Source organism: Harpia harpyja, chromosome 5 (assembly GCF_026419915.1).
Source record: "Harpia harpyja isolate bHarHar1 chromosome 5, bHarHar1 primary haplotype, whole genome shotgun sequence".
Lineage (NCBI taxonomy): Eukaryota > Metazoa > Chordata > Aves > Accipitriformes > Accipitridae > Harpia > Harpia harpyja.
In genome coordinates, this window is record NC_068944.1 from 69,525,819 (window position 1) to 69,546,966 (window position 21,148).

At 45.0% G+C, this 21,148-nt stretch overlaps 1 protein-coding gene across 1 annotated transcript in view; it reads right to left on the minus strand.

Moving 5' to 3' along the window:
• The window catches only part of ASAP1 (ArfGAP with SH3 domain, ankyrin repeat and PH domain 1), a 191,763-nt gene extending 171,319 nt beyond the window's left edge, over window positions 1-20,444 (minus strand). The window contains exon 1 of the mRNA XM_052787460.1: window positions 20,128-20,444. The gene's annotated coding sequence lies outside the window, so the exon portion shown is untranslated. The remainder of the gene's footprint in view (window positions 1-20,127) is intronic.
• Window positions 20,445-21,148: the final 704 nt, after the last annotated feature.

A 21,148-nucleotide genomic window follows, 5' to 3' on the forward strand; every position in this document is an offset into this window, starting at 1 on the left:
AGGGAGCATAGATTGGTTACTTAAAGCTATGTGGGCAGAGCTGTTGCAAACCTGCCTCTTCCCTATCTTTGGCCGCTAAGTTTCTTCCCATCCCTGTTGGATATGTGGATATGTGTTTCCCTCTCCTTGAATCATCCCTGATTTTCCCTCCCTCTCTTCTCAGCAGGGGTGAGTTTTGCAGCTCTCAGATGTCTGTGCACTGGCCCAGTTGTAGTCTAGATCAGTCCTGGTCAGCTCTGGGCTGGCATATCCTATGTGTCAAGGGTGTCTTGGGCAATTTTGGTCACTGAAACCTAGATTTGTCTGCATACATGCTGGCTTTCAAAGATGTGAAAGGCACATCTCTCTCTGAAAGCCATTTCACTGTGAAATTTCAAGTTCTTCTAATGAAGGGAAGGAGTGAAGTTTCATGAGTGCTGTAACATGGGGGCAGGGAGAGGAGGTGGAAAAGGAGCTTTCCCTGCAACTTCATCATCTCGAATGACTCAAGCTTTTAAACTTCCAGAAAGAAATAATTATTTAAAATAGATCAGCCTGAGACAGACAGCTAGGGTAGAAAATGTGGCACAAATAGATACAGCTTAGTGAACTAATTTTCTCAGGGTTTTCATATGGTTGAGGCTATTTCAGTAATTGATGGTGCTTCATGCAAAAGATTGTCATCCAAAGGCCACTGGAGTCAATGGGAAACTTTCCCTCAGCTTCTGTGATCTTCAGGTCAGACTTCTGGACCATTCAGTGCTGTGCCTTTTATTATATTCATGGGGAATACAACATATATGGTGCATCAAAAGCCAATTCTAACACTGCATCTCAGGCTTAGCATAATCTTGCATTTTACACGTTTCATTTCCCCACTTTGCTAATGACACTCAGTTTCTCTTCATCATGTACCACCTTAACTGTGTGGTTTAATGTTTTTTCTTCTGCTAGAAGCCAGGTAAATTATCTCATCTGTGAAAAAAATGAAAGGATCCTTCAGAGGACAGACAGAAATAGAAGTTGTACACTGTGGGATTTTGAAAAGCCTGAGCAATGACCAGGGTATATTTTATTCCAGTAAGAGTAGAAACTTATTCCCACGCCTACAGGTGTTTTCCAGCTTTTCTGCGATGAGCTCCACATCTCAATAAAGAAATTGCCTCACGGGCACTTATCCTCCGAGTCATTGTGTAACATCCCTGTGGCAATTTACATTACATGGAAAATCATACTGAAAAAGCATTTGTGCCTCTTTTTAAGAGGTCTTTAGAGGAATATGGGTATTGACCTTCCTGTAAAAGTTGACCATGGTTTCTGCTTTTGCTGTTTATCTCATCTCTTCTCCTTCCCTTGGCTCTGTTCCTCTCAACTGAAGTCCAGGATGAAAGCCAGCATACTGCAGGCACAGTGAGTTCACCAGTGCGCTGTGGACCACAGCTAAGGAATCTCCATCGCAATCCTTTTCTAGTGTGAAGCTTCAGTGTGACATGCAAAGTGCTAACAGGATCACAGATCATATTTAATAAGCAAAATAAAAGAAAGGCAAGTCAACACCCCTAGTGATTACCTAAGAGAGAGCTTTACAGCCAAGTATAGCACCTCTCCCTGATGCATTCTGCTGTATTTTTCCAGGGTCGTTTGCCTTGTTCTTGCAGAAACAACAGGATGGCACTGGGACCTGAACTCTGACTCTCTGCTGTTTCTGCTGTTCTGGATGCTGATGCTGCTCTTTCACAACAGCTGAGTTGGATCCAGATGGAAGTGTGAGTTATCTTTTCTCTAAAGAAGAAACATTAACAAAACCCCTGACACTTTTATATAGTTAAGAAGTTGCTTCTGTCATTTCTTGGCGTGATAGATTGTAGACTATTACCATAGTCTAATTGCTTACGGAAATACCACATTATTTCTTCTTAAAGTAACAGATTCACATCAATCCCCATTCATTTTAAATACATGATTTTCAGCACTTCCATCTAAAGAATGTGCAAAGAAAAGGACTTTTTTTCCTTGGACTTGTAGAGATGGGCATGTTGGAAATTTCAAAATGAAATGATACATAGAGTTGACATTAGCTATGACTGCTGGGGAAAAATATTTTAATACATGGAAATGTATATAACTTTTGTGAACATTGTTCTCTTCTTACAGCAAAGGCAAATCTTTAAAGCCTGGTCTATTCTAAAAGGCTTTTTAGGACCTGTCACGTATCTGTTGCTATCATGCCATGTAGGACAATCTGGGATAATAAAATTATGTATGTGACAATGATTAAAGGTAGAAATACATGTAGTAGCAGCAGGAAATTCTTATTAACTGATGTCTATCCCAGCTCTCCAGCTACTTAATGTCAACTTTTCTTGTCAGATTTTTAATATTTGTTTATGTTTTCAAGAAGAGTTATTGAACCAGTCAAAACATGTGTCTGCATGGCTGGCGTAAAGCAAAAGTGGAAAACTGACTTGCTGGGAGCAATCCAGTCAAAGCATTTACATTTGGGACATTCTCTCTAATTGAGAGGACTTTTATGATTTCATAATAATAACAATTAATAATATGAGGAGAGGTCATCTGAGCATTCTTGATCTGAGAAATGTGGTGACAACTGCCTTAGAAGAAGGTTACAGAAAACAGGAAGAAGGAAGGAAGCCATGGGTAGCCTTCACTTCAGATAACCTATGACTTAAGTGACTGATTCCTTACCTGAGCTTTTTCTTTCTAGGAGCTCCTGATGCTCAAGAGGGCGTGTGCCACAAGGCATCAGGCAATGGCAGTGTTGACTCCAGAGCACTGCAAGAGGTTGGCCAATGCCCAAGAATCAGAAGCCTCTCAAGCATGCTGCATGCTGATAACAAGATGCAGTGGATACATTTTCCTCTCTTACGTCCATAGACAGGAGAACACAATACGTGCATTACTCACATAAGATGCTGTACCATGTTCTCAGCTTTTCCCTAAGCTCAGTTAGTACTGAAGCTTTTGAGGGGATTAAAGGGAACCATTTGCGTGTAGTGAAATCTCAAGTTGTTCCAACATCAACGAATGCTGGGGAGCCACTTTGCTGGAGTCAAGCATGCTGAGCAATAACTGATTTTAATACAAACCAAAGCACTTCTCGGTGCAAGTGAAGGAAGCAATGTTGTTTCTTTGCATCGTGCTCATTCTCTGAGGGTGCCTGGGTCATCTGTTGTTTGTATAGAAACATCTTCCCTCACCTGTCAGAGCCGCAGCAGCTGCTTATTGATGTTCAGAAATGCAACCAAGGCTGCAGGAGAGCAGGAACCCATGCTGGGAGGGTGAACCAGAAAGCTGAAATTACAGGAGTTGGATCTTGGCCAGAAACACCAGGGCAAACAACCAAACTCTCCTAAAGAGCTACTGAGACCTTGCATGGCGGTCACGGGCAGGATGTTTGTTTTCCATCTCTTCCAAGGGACGGCACATCCAGCCATAGTTTCCCATCTCAAAGCCGTGCTGGGACTTTTGTTCAGGAGTGACTCAGAGGAAAGGGTGCCACGCGGTGAATCACTGCGTGACTTCCCCCAGTTTGGGGGTTTTCCTTAGAGACTTTACAGCTCACTCTGGAGCCGTCCTGCCCGACGGACGGGAGCCGCTGGGACGGCGGCACAAAGAGCGTTGCGGCCGCAGGCAGCGCACTCTGCAAGCGCGCTTGTCGCCCGGGGCCTGCTCCAGCAAACGCATACACATATGCTTAACTCTACACTTCTGAGGCATAATCCCATTAATTTAAATGGGATTACTCATGGGCTTAAATTCCTGCAGGATCAGCACTGAGGTCTGTTGCTGCAGCTGCCGGGGGCAGCACAATTAATGGTGTAAGAAGAGTTTTGCTCGTTCTATAAGCAAGGGCTGCCTTGCTGAACATCAGCATTGCTCATATCCTCAAGCCTGAAAAATGAGCCCTTCCTCAGTTCAAAGGTCTCCTGGATTTTAGCTTTGCTTCATCTTCCTTTACCTGCAAACCAGACTTCCCTAAACTGAACTCTGCTGTCGTTTCTGCCTTTTCCTTATTGTCCCCAGGCTGCATGGAGGATTTTTGTGTCTGCCACTGCTCATGGATCACCTTAACCTCCTCCATCAGTACAGTACAGTGAACCCCTCCCCTCTGCTTATCTTCTCTAAACAAGCATATTTCCTCCTACTTAACATCTTTCTGCTAATCTCCTCCATCCTGCTAGAGCAGACTGCCTCTTAAAAGAAATATTGTCTCCACTTGCCCTCAGGTCATTTTGGTCATTGGATCCTACCATCAACCCAAGGGTAAACCCATTGTCTGCAAGAGGAAAGTTAGTTAAAGCTGGGGATGAAAAAATGCCCTAGTAGTGCTGCCCTCCCCCTGCTTTTTATATGGATGATAATTTATTTTCTATGTAATTGATGCTTTTCTATCTGAAATCACCTGGCCACTTATATTTTAAAGGAATCAATAAGGCTGTGAAGTTAGTAACTTTATTTTAATAAATAGCTTAAAAAATAAATTAATAAATAGTTTGCTTTTAAAGGCCCATGCACAATGTATGTACATGTAAGTATGTCTAACACATATAGATTCAGGAGAGGCGGTCTCTGAGGGAAAGTAAATTTCTTTTGTTTAACTGCATGTATTTTAACATTTTGGTTTTAGAAAAAAAATAAATTCTCCCACTGGAGACATTTTATGCCAAGTTTGAGCCTGGAGCAACTTTTTATGGCTCAGTTGCAGTAACCCCTTGAATATAGGGGTTTATAATGGAAACTCTGACGAACCCTTAGCTAAAGCACTTCTAACAGATGTTTCTGTAATGAAAGGGCTGTGCAGAACAGGCAACAGAGAGCAAACTGTACTTTGTATTTTGCAAAGATTACGGATGATTGTGCACAATTTATAAAATGATGGTGGCTTTAACCCAAAGTCACAATGCTCATACCAGTCTGCACACCGTGTGCGTACATACATTAACAACACAGCATTTCGGTAATGTAACCAGCTGTTGAACGTAACTCGCTGCCTCTCTTGTATAGATTTGAAAATGCAGGTCACTTTGCTCTTCTGAACAGCAATTTGGCCATCTGGTAGTGGTGATGGTGATAGGTATGCTTTTGCTCAAAGTGCCCTGGAGATGGATGCCATCAGTACTCCATTAAACAACTGGTTGGAGTGGAAACCAAATGTAATCCTACGTAACTGAGAGGATCTGATTTGGCCCCTTGGGACTGTCTTGGCTGTCTCCCTACACTGTGGCATCTTCAGCCGACCTAGATGTTGCAGACCAGACCTCCTGGTCTCCTTCCCCAGGGGGTGGATGGGTGCAAGATGAGTGCTTGGGGTGTGCTGCGCTGGCTTGTCCCCCACTGGCTCGTGGGCCCTGGGGACAGTGTGGATTTGAGCAGGTCGGGAGGCTCTGGGGATGAAACTGGGCAGGGACTCAGGGAGCCGTGTCCTCACAGCACATTGCTAACCCCAGAGACCCAGATGTCTTGGCCCACGGTGGCTGAAATTTTGAAGCCTGCCTTAAAACAGAATTATTAAGAGAAAAAAGAGCTCAAACCTATAGCTTCACCAGGAAAGAAGGGTTTATATCTAGAAATGTTGCCAGAGGATATTTTGGTTTTTGTTCTAATCTCCCTGTCAGCGCTCATTAAGTGGAGATCAGAGTCACTGGACCATCATCTGAGGGTGTGCTTGATGGTGCTGCAGAGACCTTGACAGCCAGCTGCAAGCCACAAGGCTTGCGGAACCTTCATAGGCAGGATGCAAATGGCATTTATATATGTCACACACACACTGATTTGTTCCAAATGCCTTCCTTTTTATGATCGTGTTTTGCCAGGCTGAATTCCTTTTGGGTGAGCAGCAGCGACAATGTGTTATTAACGTTCTCCTGGTTAATGCTCTGTTAATGCACTGTACCTAGAAAAATGCAGTCCCTGGGGCTGTATTCATCACTGCCTTGCAGGTAGTTTGGAGTAACCATGTTGTCTCTGTGAAAACTTCACTCTCCTCCATCAGTACAATGAGCAGAGGCATGTGTTAGTACTGAATGACTGAGATGAAACTGTGCTTACAATGTCCTTCAAGCAACAGCAAGGGAAAAAAGCCCCTGGATTGACTTTATCAATTCACTTTTGATATTGCTGTCATGTTATTTTTAGGGCTTAGTTCACATGAAAGCATGTGGGTTCAGGAGTGCTTGCTGGAGTGGGCTTTTCCCTGCCATCGCATTTCATGCTGCAGTGGACCCAAAAGGACTCCAGCTACCTGTTGACAAAGCCACTCTACTCTTGCAGGGTAGCTTGTGGCATCAGCACATCATCCTCTAAGTTGAGACGTCCATTTTTAAGAGTCTGACCAAGTGCTTTTAACTTCTATGTTATCCGCTCCTTGGATATGGTTTGGCTGCTCTACCTTTTTCCTGACTTTCTGTCTTTGCTTTTTGTTTGTCATGGTCCTGACACAAGTCAAAGCAATGGCCTTCTTCCCAAATGCCACCTTTGATGCACCAGAGCCGAAACGGTATTCCAGCTGCCCCAGGCTCCCTGAGCAGAGCACAGCCTGCCCTGGAGCAGGAGCTCCCTCATTGCTTGCTTGTCTCATGGCCATTGATTCCCTTGTTACGAGAAACTCAACATTTTCACCAGCCTGCTCTTATCTTTCTGTGGTGGAGCTATCAAGAAGCAACAGATAGCTTTTTTCTGAGTGAAATCAGTAAATTTGTCATAACAGATTCAAATGTAGGAAAGTTATGTTTATCTTAGCTGAGGGACAAATAATACGGTTGTAACCATAAGCACAGAGGAAAGGAAAACCGGAGAAGTGCAGCACAAGAGCACTCTCAGGAGAGCCCTCACTGAAGCTTACCCTTCATCAGTCATTGTGGCTTAAAGGGATAAACATTTTATGCCTTCCTTCGCCTACGCCACAGCCGCTTCATCTGTTGGTAAATTTGGGCCTGTGCTTTGCTATCCTTAACAGACCCCTAATAATCCTCCTCTGGAGGACCTGTTTTGATTTTTAAAGGAATTACATTCAGAGGGAATAAGCTGTAATTGAGAGTTCACTGCTTGGTCTTAGGAACGGCTGATCTCTGATGTGCCTGCCAAAATTGACTTTGGGCAAGGCACAGACATGCGCATTTTAGTTGCCAAAAAAATCAATGGCTATTTTGGACTGAAACTTTCAGTAGTTCTGTTTCCATAACTGAGAATGCAGATAGCCAAATTTAAGCTCACAAAAGTATTATGGTCATTAAAATACACTGACGCTATGTAAGTGCTATATATGTTATTTTAATGGGAAAGCCTTGACAGTGTATTCTACTTATTCTTCAAGTGAATAACAGTTGCATCCAATTCTGAATGATCAATACTAGGTCAAATCAGACCCATGGCAGTGAGTGACTTTCACTACTTACATAGGAATATTGTATTAATTTCACTAAGCACAATGCTTTCCCACACGCTCAGTATTTTAACCTCCTCTTCCACTGTCTGGCTTCTTGGCAGAAGGCTGTGCAGGTTGCGAGAGGAGTCTGAGTGAACTCATCCACCCATTTGCTGACCATTTGAAATGCTGGATGCCTTCCAGTTATTTATCCATTCCTGCCACTGAGGCTCATGTATGAACAATAAATTAGCTGAGAGTGCACGGTGACATACTCTGAAACTTTATATTTATGTGTGCATATTTAAGAACATCCATAAAAAGGTATTAGGGTATTGCAGGAGTTGCTGTGTTCGGTCTATACAAAGAGACCTCTTAAGGTGCAGAGCGGTAGGGAATCAAACGCTTTTAGGGCCCAACCTTTTAGAGCATGAGTGGTAATGATAGATTTTAATTAGCAACATCATCTTGGTTTGTGATACCATTATCTTCAACAATTTATTGTATCGATGCAGTTCATGGTAGCAAAGTGGCTATGAAAAATGAGGACCAAGGGTTAATTTCTGGCTGCCTTTAAGCTAATGGCAGAACTCCCAGTGACTTCAAAGGGTGAAGATCTCACCACAGTTTTCAGCTGGTGTAAGTTGACATACCTCCATATACTTCAATAAAATCAATGAAGCCCTGATGATTTATTGCAAGTGAGAATCCAGTCCTAAAGCTATTAAGGCCTGTAATTTATAAAGCTATAATTATGGAACCATAATTCCATCAAGGGCTTCTGGCGATATCATGGACCAGAGTTAAGTGAATTGTGCAAATAAATGTAATGGTCTTGCAGTATAGTGGAAATACCTCTCTCTCTCTAGATAGGACTCTTAGCACAAAGATATTAAAATGTATTTTATCCACTCACAGCAATAATTGGAAAAGAAATATTAGCTGCAGACTTGAGACTCTCAGGGCACTGAATCAAAACATGCATTTTGCAGCAGCCACTCCAAAACCATGGATGGTTCCCTGCACTGCCATGATAACTCAAGGCATAAAATCTCCTCTTGAATCTGATTTTTACATTAGTTGTCATTATCTGCCAGCTTTGATAGCAGGGCTCAAATTTCAAAGCTGGATGCATCCAGATAGCACATAGGTGTTTGGGCTTGTAGAACCTAGCAATGTAAAGTAACACCTGGGTTTGCATGAAAATGCTTCTGAATGACAGGAGTGGATGGAGCCCAACACTGGGGAGGGGACAGTGTATGCATTTGGGGTGCAGGAGCATAGATTGTGTATGATGGAATTGATAGTCCACTCTTCTACCTCTTTTCAGCCTTCTTTCTCCATTCTTTCTATAAATCTACCTGGATAATTAGTCTCCCAATTAGACAAAGGCATATACAAATACTCAATCATCATGTTGTTGCTTATATGAACTGGGCCTATAAAGATGTACGTGCACCAGTCTTCCCTCATTTAAAAATCTGCTTCTGCTAGTTTCTCTGCAGCCTTTTAGGTCTCTGAAACTGCAAGGAAACCCATATGTAATTAATCTTCATTAGGAAGATGCACCTGAATCACAACCCTGAATCTGAAACAGACTGGGGCTTGGAGGAAACACGTGCATGGATCAAGGTTCAGTTTGGACCAGATGTGATAATTCTGAGGATACAGTTCTCTCTTGACCAGGAAAAGCACGCTTGTTTGTGAGTCAGCCTCTTAAAATCAAGGCAGACAAAGGAAGAAATGAAAAAAAAAACAACCCCTGCAAAGTGAAAAACTTTGAGTAGTATATTCCTCTTCTCATTTGCTCATGTAACAGGATTTTTCAAGCAACATACTCAGCTGCAGGCATGAGATATCAGTCACAGCTCCAGGTATTTGTAACGTCAAGCAAATGAAAAGTGACTTCAAATTCAAGTCTCCCTTGTGCCACAGTAAACTTTATTTTGTCTGTATTTGCTCAGTCAGGACCGTAAAGAAAAAAAATGACAGATTTCCTCTGTGGAAGAGTCCTGCAGAATTTAATATTGGTGCAACTGTGAGGATCTTCAAGGATGGGAGACAATAGAAAAAATCAGAGCTACCCCCTGAAATTCAGCAGATTTCCTATCTTTTCTATAGCAATTTATATGTAATTTCCTGTTAAAATGAAAATGATTAAAAAGTCCCCAAATAAGCATTAGCAAGGCTGGAATTTCCTATTAAGTTGTGAAGGACTTTTCCACAGGGGCTGTGGCAGGTTAACTGCAGCATCTGAAAGCTACAGCTCTTGCATGTGATGGACCAAGTCGCAGTGAGAGCATCCACCCTGGAAAGGCAGTGGGTATGTAGCAGCATCACTCAGTGCAAGCCCTGTTCCAGTTTCTGCAAATGAAAAAACTGCAGCCAGGCTCTGAATCAGCAACACGCTTACCATGTCCTCAAATCAGTCTCTGGAAAATCTCATTTCTGAGTCTTGTTGAAGTCACTGAAAATGAGGCACATGGTAAAAGTTAATTACTTGTTTAAGCAGTGCTTTGCTGTGCCAGGCTTAGGCCTGATCCCAAAATCAAAGTGCAGCTTTTTGCTGCCTTCAGTGGGCTCTAGGGCAGGTGCTATGACAGCATCTCCCCCACACTAGGCTACATAACATGTTATTCCTCCCATTGGATTTCTCCCAGGATGCAGAAAAAGCGAGTGTAGCTTAAGGCTGAAGACGTATGTATTAGTGAGATAAGGATCATATCTGGGAATCTGCAATGAGACTGTCCCAGTTTATACAGCTGAAGATCTAATCCTTGCTATCTAATAAAACAGTTAATCTTCAAAATCTTTTCAGTAGCCTATGCTAAAGAAACCCCAAACTGGCTATTAACTCAGTTTTTTAAATACACCAAGTGTACATTTTAAATATCTGCACGTAATTCTGGGGAAATTATTCAGAGGGATGCAGGCAGACCTGAGGTGAAAAACATCTCAGAATAAATTGGACAGATGATGTCATATATCAGTTCCTTTCAGGAACAGGAACCCAAGTTTTATTGAAACCTCAAATAAGGAAGCCTCTTCTTTATATGGAAATCTTACCAGAACTGAGTGGGATTGCCTGCTTTAGTACAGACTCATCAATGAGTTTCTTTTACCACAGTATACATTACTGCATACTGTACCACACACACGCTACATCACTGCTTACTGTAACATTGTTGGTTTAATTGACTGCAATGTGTCATCTGATTTATTAAGCTATGATGAGGCATATAGAGACTTAACTGAAATATATTAAATTTTTAAAAAGCTCTAAATAAGCCCGAGGAGCAGACTCCAGATCCAAATTTTCCCAGCATTTGGAATAATCTATTCTCCAGTATAAGAAACAATGCGTAATGTTTGTGGGCCAGCTTTGCTTTGGGTTTCTGTTCATCCTGTTCACGGGTCTAATGTACGGCGAGTGCGAAGGCAGTCGCGCAGGCAGAGCAAACGGGTGGTGTGGAAGGAGACGGCATGGCTGGCCCGTTTGGCGCATCCCCTTCGCTGACGGTGCTGGCGGGCGTCCGAGGCATTGCTGGCAGCATCCCAGCGGGGCTGAGTGGGAAACACCTGCGGTCCCCGGCTCTGGCTCTTCCCTTGCGTGTAGGAAGCCGGGCTGGGGCAGGGATGCGCGAGCGCAGCGGCAGGGCGCGACGCAGTGTGATGCTCAGCAGATGGGCAGGCGTGCACCGAGAACCCCACAGCCGCTGGCTGCAGCAGATGTGGCGGATGTGAACATGCTGAATAGACTCATGCTTAGATTAGTAATGGCTTTGGCTCCAGCAGTGATTTCTTTCCCCAGAAGAGCAGCCCTACAAAATTCTCCTACACTGTCGGCGTTTAGGAGCGGCTCCTTCAATCACAGAAGTCCTGCAGTTACCTGAATATACTGAAGGTGTCTAATCTACATCTTGACTGGTAAATTAAATAGTGCCAGGGGATTTTCCCAAGTGCTAGAAGTTGTCTGCACTGTTGTGTTGTTAGAAAGGTCCCCAGCACAGCTCAGGAATTACCATGGGTCAACCACCTCTCCCAGTAGGCAACCTGGAAGAGAGCACACTGTTTTGGTGAGAAAAAAAGTTTAGGAGTATGGGTGCAGGCTATTCCAAACTGGTTGGCCTCATTGCCGGAGAAGAGTCCTGGGCATGTTTAATTGACTAGTATAGGTGCAGTCTCCATGTCCCCCCCAGCAGTGTGTGCAGTGAGGAGCCCTGCCAGGGGCTCACTGCCTGCAGGCAGTTGGTGGGCAAGGGGACCACCCCCACCACAGGGCTAATGGGGACTGGTCACACAGCCTGACAGGGGCTTCCCCATCACTCACATATGGTCTCCCATTCTACAGCCTCTGGCAACAGGGTGGGACACCCAAAAGAGGGCACATTTAAGTGCAAAGGCACTTAAAGGTTTTGATCAGTGTCACTAAAAGAAGAACCTGACACAGGGCCAGGTGCAAGGATGGAACAAGCACAATTTCAATAAGAGTGCTATTGTGGGGCTCCACAGCAAAGGTGTAAGGTCTGACAAGCAAAGCCAGCACAAAGGGATGCACAGCTCATCCTGGCGCCTATGGAAAGACGGGCTTTCTGCTGCTGTAAACCTTGCGGGAGTGCTGGGGGATTAACCAGCCCCGCTTGGGCAGGAGCCAAAGGTTGAACAATGCCACCCAAGCCTGTTCACAAGCTCAGGATGCATCACTTGTTTAGTTTTTTGTTTCTGCTTTTGGAGGATTAATGAGGATTTGTCACGGGGAGCGGTTCTAGTCTCTCCTGCACTGTCTGGATATGCACCGGCCGACCCAAACCATCTCTCTCGAGCCTTTCAGGTCATTGCACAGCCTCAGCAGAGTGGAGCAGAGCAGAGACTTTTCCCTTGCTGGGCAGCCCTTGCGAGGGGCTGAGCCCACACTTGCCCTTAGTGTGAGTGGGAGCTGGGGGTGATGGGCCACCTCGAGGTGCTCTGTGCTGTGTCCCTGCCTTCTCCCCTCGCTCCCCTTCTCCTCCTCTCCCACTTCCCTTGTCCTCCCCCTGCAAGGCTGTGCTTGCAGTGCGGTAGCTGTCTGTGAGCAAACCAACAAAAGATTTTGGTTTTAATTAGAGTTTGATACTAATTGCCTTCAGTGAGGCTATTTTCACATCACAGCTGACCAAAGCCAGAAGATGTTAAGTCTGTCTCCCTAATAAATCATTTGTCCTGCTCCCTGGGGTTGGAGATGAAGAGTGAATAGGCAGTGTACACTGCATCGGCCTAATTGTCTCCTAAAATATGCAGTCAACTCCCACAGCAGTCAACAGAAAGGCACGTGTGCATCTGAGGGAGCCTTGTGTTATTACTGACGCTCTCATACCAAGAGAGCCATTGTCGGCTTCCCCCTCCCTTCCCAGCCCTGGCAGGGAAGCCTCCACGTCTGCCAGCCAGGAGGATGAGCTGGAAGCAGATGAAGAGGAGGGGGTATCTCTTTAAAGTCAGACAAAAGAAACCTCAGCCCTCCCCTCACCCCCCCCAGCCATGAAACAAAGACTGGGAATACATCTTCTGTTTCCACCGACTGGCCAGGTTTGGAGACAGAGATGCCAGCTAGAGATCTCTGACACAATTAAAAAATAAAAAGGCTTCTGTGGATAAACACTGGTTTGGCACTGCAGCCTAACAAATCCTTCCTTAATCCATGTGAAAGCTCCCAAACCAGACAGAGAAATGCCCGGGGAAACTTGGCTGCTCTGAATTTGTCCACCATGTACACTGTGTGTAACCCTACTCCACCGGGAGCTCCAGGTCACCCCCTCCATAGCTCCAATCCCAAGAAGCCCAACTTTGTCCTCAAAATCCTGTCCAAACTGAGCCGCACAGCCCGCTGAGCCCTCTGCTCCTGCAAGACATTGCCTGGCCTTGGCTGGTATAATTTGTACCAACAGGGAAGACTTGATCCCTTGTTAAATAACAGACATCACAGAAAAATAGGGCAGGGAGGGACTCCAAAGAGCTGCCTGGTCTCTCTCCATCACCTCCAGTTAGCATCAGTGAGAGCTAACCTGCTCCTGGCAGATATGTGTCCAGTGCCACCGAGGTGATGCCCCTTCAAGCCGAGCTGAGCGAGCACCTTCCCTTTTGGCAGCTTGTGCAGCTGACGGGTTTCTCTCTGCTTAGTGATAAACGTATTTTTCATCTCTGAGTGCGTATGATAATTAATAAAGGCTGAGGGCCAGATCCCCACCTGGTACAAATTGGCAGAGCTCTGAGGAAGTCAGCAGAGCTCCGCTGGTTTAGATCAGATGAGAGCCTGACTGTGCTCCTGAAATCCCTGCAAGCCCTTTGAGCTGGTGCTGTTCCAGGTTTTGCTCGTGCATCTGTAGGAATTGCTTAATCCAGGGCCGCCACGGAAGAAGAGCATGTTAGGTGTTTAACAGTGCGGCTGATGCAATGCTCCACCTCAGAGCAGGAACTGGATTAAGGCAGGGAAATCAAGGAGAACACTTCTTTTCCCAGTCTACCCATTTACAATGGAATAAATAAACCTCCTTATTAAAGAGACGAAGGTTAAACACACTCATACACACACAGACTCCACAGAAGAGAAATGCTAAAAGTACCTTTACATTTTCACAATGGTGGGATTGGATTTCTGATTCTCTTATTTCACAACACTGCAAAGGATCTTATAGGGATTGATGGCTCTGCAAGGCAGAGGCTGTGCCTCTATTTTCTTTGGAAAGTACCTCGCTGGCTGTTGGTTCTCGCTACCAGAGAGAAATAACAAAAAACTGAAGGGATAAGACAAATATGCTCCTTCAAGAGTTTCTAATAAAATGATTACATTGAGCGAGGCTGCCAGTATGTTCTGTGTCCAGATGCACTGCAGTAGAAGGGAAGAATTTAACATGTTTTGAAAATGCCAATTGTCTATTGCCAAAGATGCGTATGATCCCACTGCCAGCAGGGTAGGCGGCAGGGATTAAGATGTCAGAGGAGACGTCATTCTACCTAGGCAACATTGATTTCACTGAAGAAGACAATGCAAAGACAGTTCTGTTTCCTGCATGGAAGATTCCTTTTTCCCTCATGGTTCATTCTCAATTCTCCATTCTAGCAAAGCTGCTTTTAAAGAAGCCCTTTTTGCTCCCTGGAATGTTTTTACAGTGACAGCAACCAGGATATAGGATGGAGGTACTTTTCCATCTACAAAAGGGAATTCCGTAGCCCCCCATGTCTGAGAGCATCTCCTGGTCCTCCACTGTCATGTGGGAGGCTGGGACAGATACTAGAGTCACCATGTTGTAATGGGAACGTAGCCCAAGGTGATGTCCAAAGCATGAGTCAAAAGAACTCAAAAGAACATGGATCTTGTGAGTCCAGGGCTGGTGTCTTCAGCATCCACTTGCCCCGAGCGTGTAAGCAGGGGGTCCACGTGGGAGTGGTGAAGCCCCAGGTATCATCAACTCCTGGCTGTGCTGCTGCATCCCGGAGAGGTGTAATTGCCATGTCTTGTGGTTAGGATCAAACCTAGCTTGCATTTTTGGCCTTCTGAAGTGTCTCCAGATGATCCTGCTGTTTTCTTCAGACTTTTTCTTCCCCTTGTGGGTCTTCCTGGCACATTTGGTAGCAACTGGGTGCAAGTCTGGATTCCTGGTCTGGTCAGCCCAGACTCCAGAGGCCTTTTTGTAACCCCTGCCCCAGTTCAGAGGTTTTAAGCATGTGTCTAAATCCCTCCCTGTTGGGGCCAGCATTAACCACATACTTAACCTGAAACATGTGATTAGAAACCATATTTCAGTGGGAGTTAAGCATATGCTTAAATTCTGCTCTGTTCTAAATGGACACTTTCTTGAACTGGAGCCTACATTTTTTTTGGATGATCCATCTTTGCTCCTCTGCATACCTTTACTGCAAATTATTCTGCAATACACATATGGCTCAGTAAGTATATTGCTCTGTGGCTTTTACACAAAAAGCCCAATTGATACACCACATACTTAACCTCTTGAACAAAGGAGTTAACTTTACAGGATCAATTTACATGCAGGGGCCAAAGCTTTTGGATGGAAACTAGCTGTCATGTGGTGTGCAGTCGAAAGAGCAAACAGCTTATTCATTATGATAGCATTGGGTTCAGAAACAAAACACAGACGGCAGAAAGAGCCTGCCCAGATTTCCAAACATATCTCCTGTCCCCGCACAGAAGCGTGTTTATTTAAACCCTCTCCCTGCGCATGCAGTCAGTTGTTAGACTTAACTCCCAATTTCCTCATGTTAGGTGGTTCGACCTGGACCCTGCTGCTCACACTGTGCTTTCCATCACGTATGGGCAGCTCCTACCAAAGCGAGCGGGAATTGCACTTCTGCGTCAGCAGTACAGCTTTGACACCAGTGCTCAAATGGAAATCAAACACTGGGCTCATTTGTCAGCATGGCATGTTTGTGCAAGACAACACGCCACTCATTGGATCCACAAACTCCCCAGGTTTGAGCATTACTCTTTGAATGACAGTCCCATACTCTTTATATGGTTTCTTCACTTGACCCGCTCAGCTCGCTGCCTTTTTTTTTCCTTTATTAATCATTCTCCTCTCTAGGCACCCAGATGCGCTCATTTCACTTTCAATATAATGGATGCACAGGCTATTAAGATGATGACTTAAGTCTGTTAGTGCTTGGCCATGCAAACTTAACCCCTGTCGGCAAATACTTGGTCACAGAAATGGTCTCATTAATCTGTTACTGCTGTGTGCAAGTCTTTGCTCTGTAAAGCTCATGTGGGCTAATCCCCCAGGACCTGATCCAAAATTTACTAAAGTGAGTGGGAGTTCTTCTGTCAATTTATTGGGCTTGGCACCAGGCTTAAGGAAAAAAAAAAGCCTTACAAGAATGAATTCAACTGCTTTAGACAGACGTTATTTATAATGTAACATGGCATCATCAGTTGCCTCCAAATTTAATTCAGCAGGACACCTACAATTTTTTGCATCTCCACCTACGGTAGTATCAATCGGAAATGCAAAACCAGAAATAAAGTGACTTCAGTAGGTTATTTTCCCCATTTTTTGAAGTTGGATTTAGGGAGATTTCTATCCATATCCTTTACTGTGTACCCAGTTTTGTGTTATTGATTGGTACTGATCTGCAGTGGTGCATTGGATCAAACTCGGGTATTAAGCCCTGCATTTATGGGTGTACTGCCATGTCATCTGGAGTCACGGCCACAGTCAGGCTGCAATAAGGAGGGAGTCACAACCGGGTGAAGCAAACACATGAGCAGCAGGGAGGGAGTGACAAAAACAGGGAAAACATGTTTTATATCAAAACCAGCCATCTGGGCTCACTGCCTGTCCAGTGCAAATGGGCTGTAAGTGGGACAGTAAGCGGTCTCCAGACTCCTTTACTAATTATGGGGGAATTCATGTCCCGTTGGGAATTCCAAGTTTAGACTCACAGGGTCAGCACAACCCGCAGTGCTGAGAAAAGTTAGCTTTGGACTCCTGAGTCCAAAGGGCTTGGCTCTTGAGTCAGGTCCCCTGACTACCCCTAGGCTAGTGAGCTAAACAGGGCCAGGGCACAGGTTGGAGACTCTCTCTGTTAATTATTAATTAACACATTCCTTCAAATGTTTTGGCCTGTCCCAACTTCTGTTGCCACAGATGCTGTGGCACAGCTCAGAGGACAGCAAGGGCCAGCAGGTAGCAAGGATGAAGCTGTTCTGGTTTGGGGGTGCAGAGCTCAATGGATGTGAGCTGCATCGCTTCACTTGCCCTTAAAAACATGCAAAGAATCCTGGTTTGTTTTATTTACCAGTACAGGTTTTTCCTTTGACCCAATCATCACTCTTTACACCTAGGCTGTGTGACCACATGGTGGGGTCTGGCTCGTCCACCCATGCACATTAGCAGGAGCATCCCTGAGCAAGGAGACAGAGCGGGAGCAACGCGCTGCTCCCTTTGACCATGCCACCCTCAGACTTGCTGTGGTCATCATCTGCCTACAGAGTCAAAGCACTGGCACTGTTCCTGCTCATAATAAAGTCCATCACTCAGGCAGACAGTTTGCCTGGTAACACAGACCCGGGTTAGGAAACAGGCTTTCTGCTTTTGCATTGGAGGCATCATGCAATAGGGATGAATTAGCCGGTTGCGTTCTGCTTCCAGTAACACTGCTTGGCATCATCGCTAACAGATGGAAACCAACTCAAGATGCATCTATGCATTTCTCTTGAATGCCAGATGAATATTTATCCATAACTGTAGCTTGTTCTGTTTTGGGATTTTCCTCCTGCAGAACAAGAACAAGAATCTCTGCAGTGATTTTGGCACATAGCCTACATATATCTTGCCCTGGGCCAAGTGATGAGCAGGGACATAAGTGTGCTCACACCGGTCAGTTCACAGCGTGCTTGAGAGCGTCCTTGCTGCATGCTCTGTGCAGAAACCCTCTTTTCTTACAAGTGGGCATAACTGAAGGAATTAGCTGTCCTCTCTTCCTGAAAAACCTCAGGAGGTAAGCACCTAACCCCTTACACATCTTTGAAAATCCCAGCCATGGTACTCAACAGCCCCACTTCAAGCACCACTTGTAGCAGCATGAGTGGTGGTGAAGGGTCAGATCTCCCAGGACTGGGAAATGCTGCAGATGTAGTCAAAAGCAAAATAATAGCTGTAGCTGTGCTAAAAGACATACCTATACAGGGTGCAGAGAGACACCAGGCCCTTTGCATGAAGTGCAGCCTTGCTCTGCAAGCTTTGAAATGCTGCAGAAAGTAATGGGGGAGGGAAGCAGGAAACCACCTCACAAAGCAAGTCTTTTGTGGCCAAGAATGGATTGGAGAAGTGTTTTGGGTCTTGCACAGGTGGGGATTTGCTGCAGCAGTCTCATGCAGTTAAAGTTTGTAGTCAGGGGTGTGAGCTGTGTGTAGTGCACAGCAAGCGGGGGGGCTGTGTGCTCAGCAGCTGTATATGACACTGTCCCCCAGCTTTAGCAGCAGGATTGCCCCAGTCGTCTTCCTCTGGATGGATGGAATCTTGTGACTTGGTATTTCTGAGGGGTAACAGCTCAGGTACTGTCCCATCTCCTTGTTCTTTGTCCTCTGCCCTACCCTGCTGGAGACATCTTTATCTGGCAAGGACTACTGCATGTCAATGCAGAGAAATAAACAGAGCCTGAACAGGCTGTTGTGGTTTCTGATTTGCTTGCCTATATATTCAGAAATTATCAATATGTTCTGAGCAGATCAATGTGGCTTTAACGATTGAGAAGGAAAAGAAACAAACTCCAGTCATTAAGTGCTAATTGCACAATTACTATTTTACATAGTCAGACCTGGCAATGAAATACCCATCTCACTGGCTGCAAAGAGATCACCGAATCATTTTTTTGCTTTAACATTTTATTCCTTCCCATACTAGACATTTGTTCAGCTTGTTTATACTCACACCACATGGCCACAAGCTGTGTAGTTAGTAATAAATGAGGGAATACATTTATCTTTGGAAACTTAGGCCAAGCCAAAAAGTTGATCACTTGTTTTTCTAGAAGAATAACACATGTGAGATTTACTCAGATAAATCCCATCAGTGGTAATGGGATTGCCTATGTTAATTGCCCACATAATAAATTCCGATAACAACAGCTAGGATTTTACAGTATACAGTGGGTTTCTAGCATTCAATAACTGATGATCACAGCGATGCGGGGAAGCACGGGGCTGTTACATCTCTCTAAACAGAGGCGAGTCTGAGAGCTGGATTCAGCTTTTTGGACACCAATTTCTAATGCAACTTCTGCTAATCTCCTTTGCACTCAGGCAGTGGGGTCACGGCCAGACTGCCACCACCCTGCCTGAGCACCTCAATACCTACCGGTATGAGGGTCCCTTCAGAAATATACAAAAGGGTGAGTTTTTTAGCAGTTCCCACCTCCTCCTCCCAAACTACAGCTGTGCTTAAACCCACCAATGAAGGCTGACTGTGTAGCCCAGAGAGGCCACTTCCAGGAGTGACAAAGAGTGTCCTGCTGGGATTGCTGAAGCCAGCTAACCTTCACCACTCTCCATCTTTGCCTTGTTTTGCTGGGTATTTTGGGTCAATTCGTGCATGGCCAGGTGCATGGCATGTGTGCACCCTGCCCCGTGGCAGCCTCCCTGCCTAGGTGAATGGAAGGTTTTCAGCAATTTCACATGTAAACTGCTGACACACAGGCTGTGTTTCTGCTGCTCCCCCGCCCCTTTCTCCTGTATTCACAACAGCAGCTCCCAGGACCCTTTTTTCCTTCTTATCAGGCTCGGCTTCCTTGTTTACTTCTCTGGCCCTGTCCCATGCAAAAGGCGACCGTATACGCATGAAGCAAAAGGAGTTCAGTACATGTCAAAGACTGAAGCTTACATAGCAAATGGGTTATGCAATTTTCCCTGCCTAAGCTGCTTAAACCTTACGAGAACAAAACATTCCAGTAACTTTTTTGGAATAAAACCCTGTGATTGAGAGAGAGCACAACAAGCAGTTTGTGCACGCAGCCCCCGTGTTATCTCCAAACTGGTTATTTTGCTGGAGTATGGTTGAACTGAGCCCTCCAGAGCCAATGTGTCTTTAGAGGCACACATCTCTCCTCTTCTTACAGCTTAGAGCAGCTAATTTAAAATTTAATTTCCTGAAAGTCACTGTTCTCACAAACACAACGAAGTGCCCACTCTACAATGAATCTATTTATATCTCCAGCCTGAGTAAAATGAAGATACTATTCTAAAATCTATAAGGGTAAGTGGATCCGATACTCACGTGGACATGCTCCTTTTCTGCTGGGAAGCTCTTACACACAGAAACGTTAACAGGATTTACAAAATCCATCTGTTTGCAAAACCAGCATCTCCAAGTGCATTCAGTGCATTCAGACTTGTAAGTCACAGCAGGTGCATAAACTGTGGCTGACTCACGCAGCATACAGATAGCCTAGTGCTGCTCCCCGTTTTCTCTCACTGACAAAGAGCATGTTTTTACTCCTCGCGTCATTGTGAAAAGCTGATTCGAATTGCCGAGTCAGAAAATTCAGAACTCAAATTATTTGAATCGGTGGATTCAGTAGGGAAATTTTGAAAGTCGGAGCACAGCAACAAGATGCAAAGCATTTCCGCTGGCATTTCCCGAGCCCCTTACGGCTGAGGATCTCTAAGCTCCTTATAGATTAATGAATTAAAGCTACAGCATTCCCGAGTGCTGGGTAATTTTATTATCCCCTCTGCTAAGAGGAAAACTGAAACACAGAGAAAGTGGCTGGCCTGTGGTTTGTCTGCTCAGCTGCTGGAGGAGGAGGCTTTGGGATTTCAGCGCAAACCACACAGCAGCAGCGTTAGAGAAAAAGCTGTTGCCTCTTCTGGGGAGCAGGGATGGTATCTAGTGACTAGTTCCCTTGTGGGCATAAATGCATCATATTCTGCCTTTGTAATGGTACCAGAGGTCTTCTCTCCACCCCTTGCTTGGGTTCCCAAAGGATCGCAGCAGGAGAGCGGTTGGGGCAAGTTTGCTCAGTAACGGACTCCTCAGAGAGGGAGTAAGGAGGGGGGGGCCTCACATAAAGGACAGCTGGCGTTTATTTGGACTTAGTGCTATTATGGGATAAAAAGGGACTTTTCCATGTATTCAGCACTCCAGAACTGACCAGGGAATTTATCTTTGCAAACACAAGTGTGAAAAGCTCAGGGCTGCCAATGTGGTTTCTTTTTGCTGTTTTTCTGAACAGTCTTTTCTTTCCCCTCCATGTCTTTCCACTGATGTTTCTTTTGTTTTCATGCAGATTTTGGAT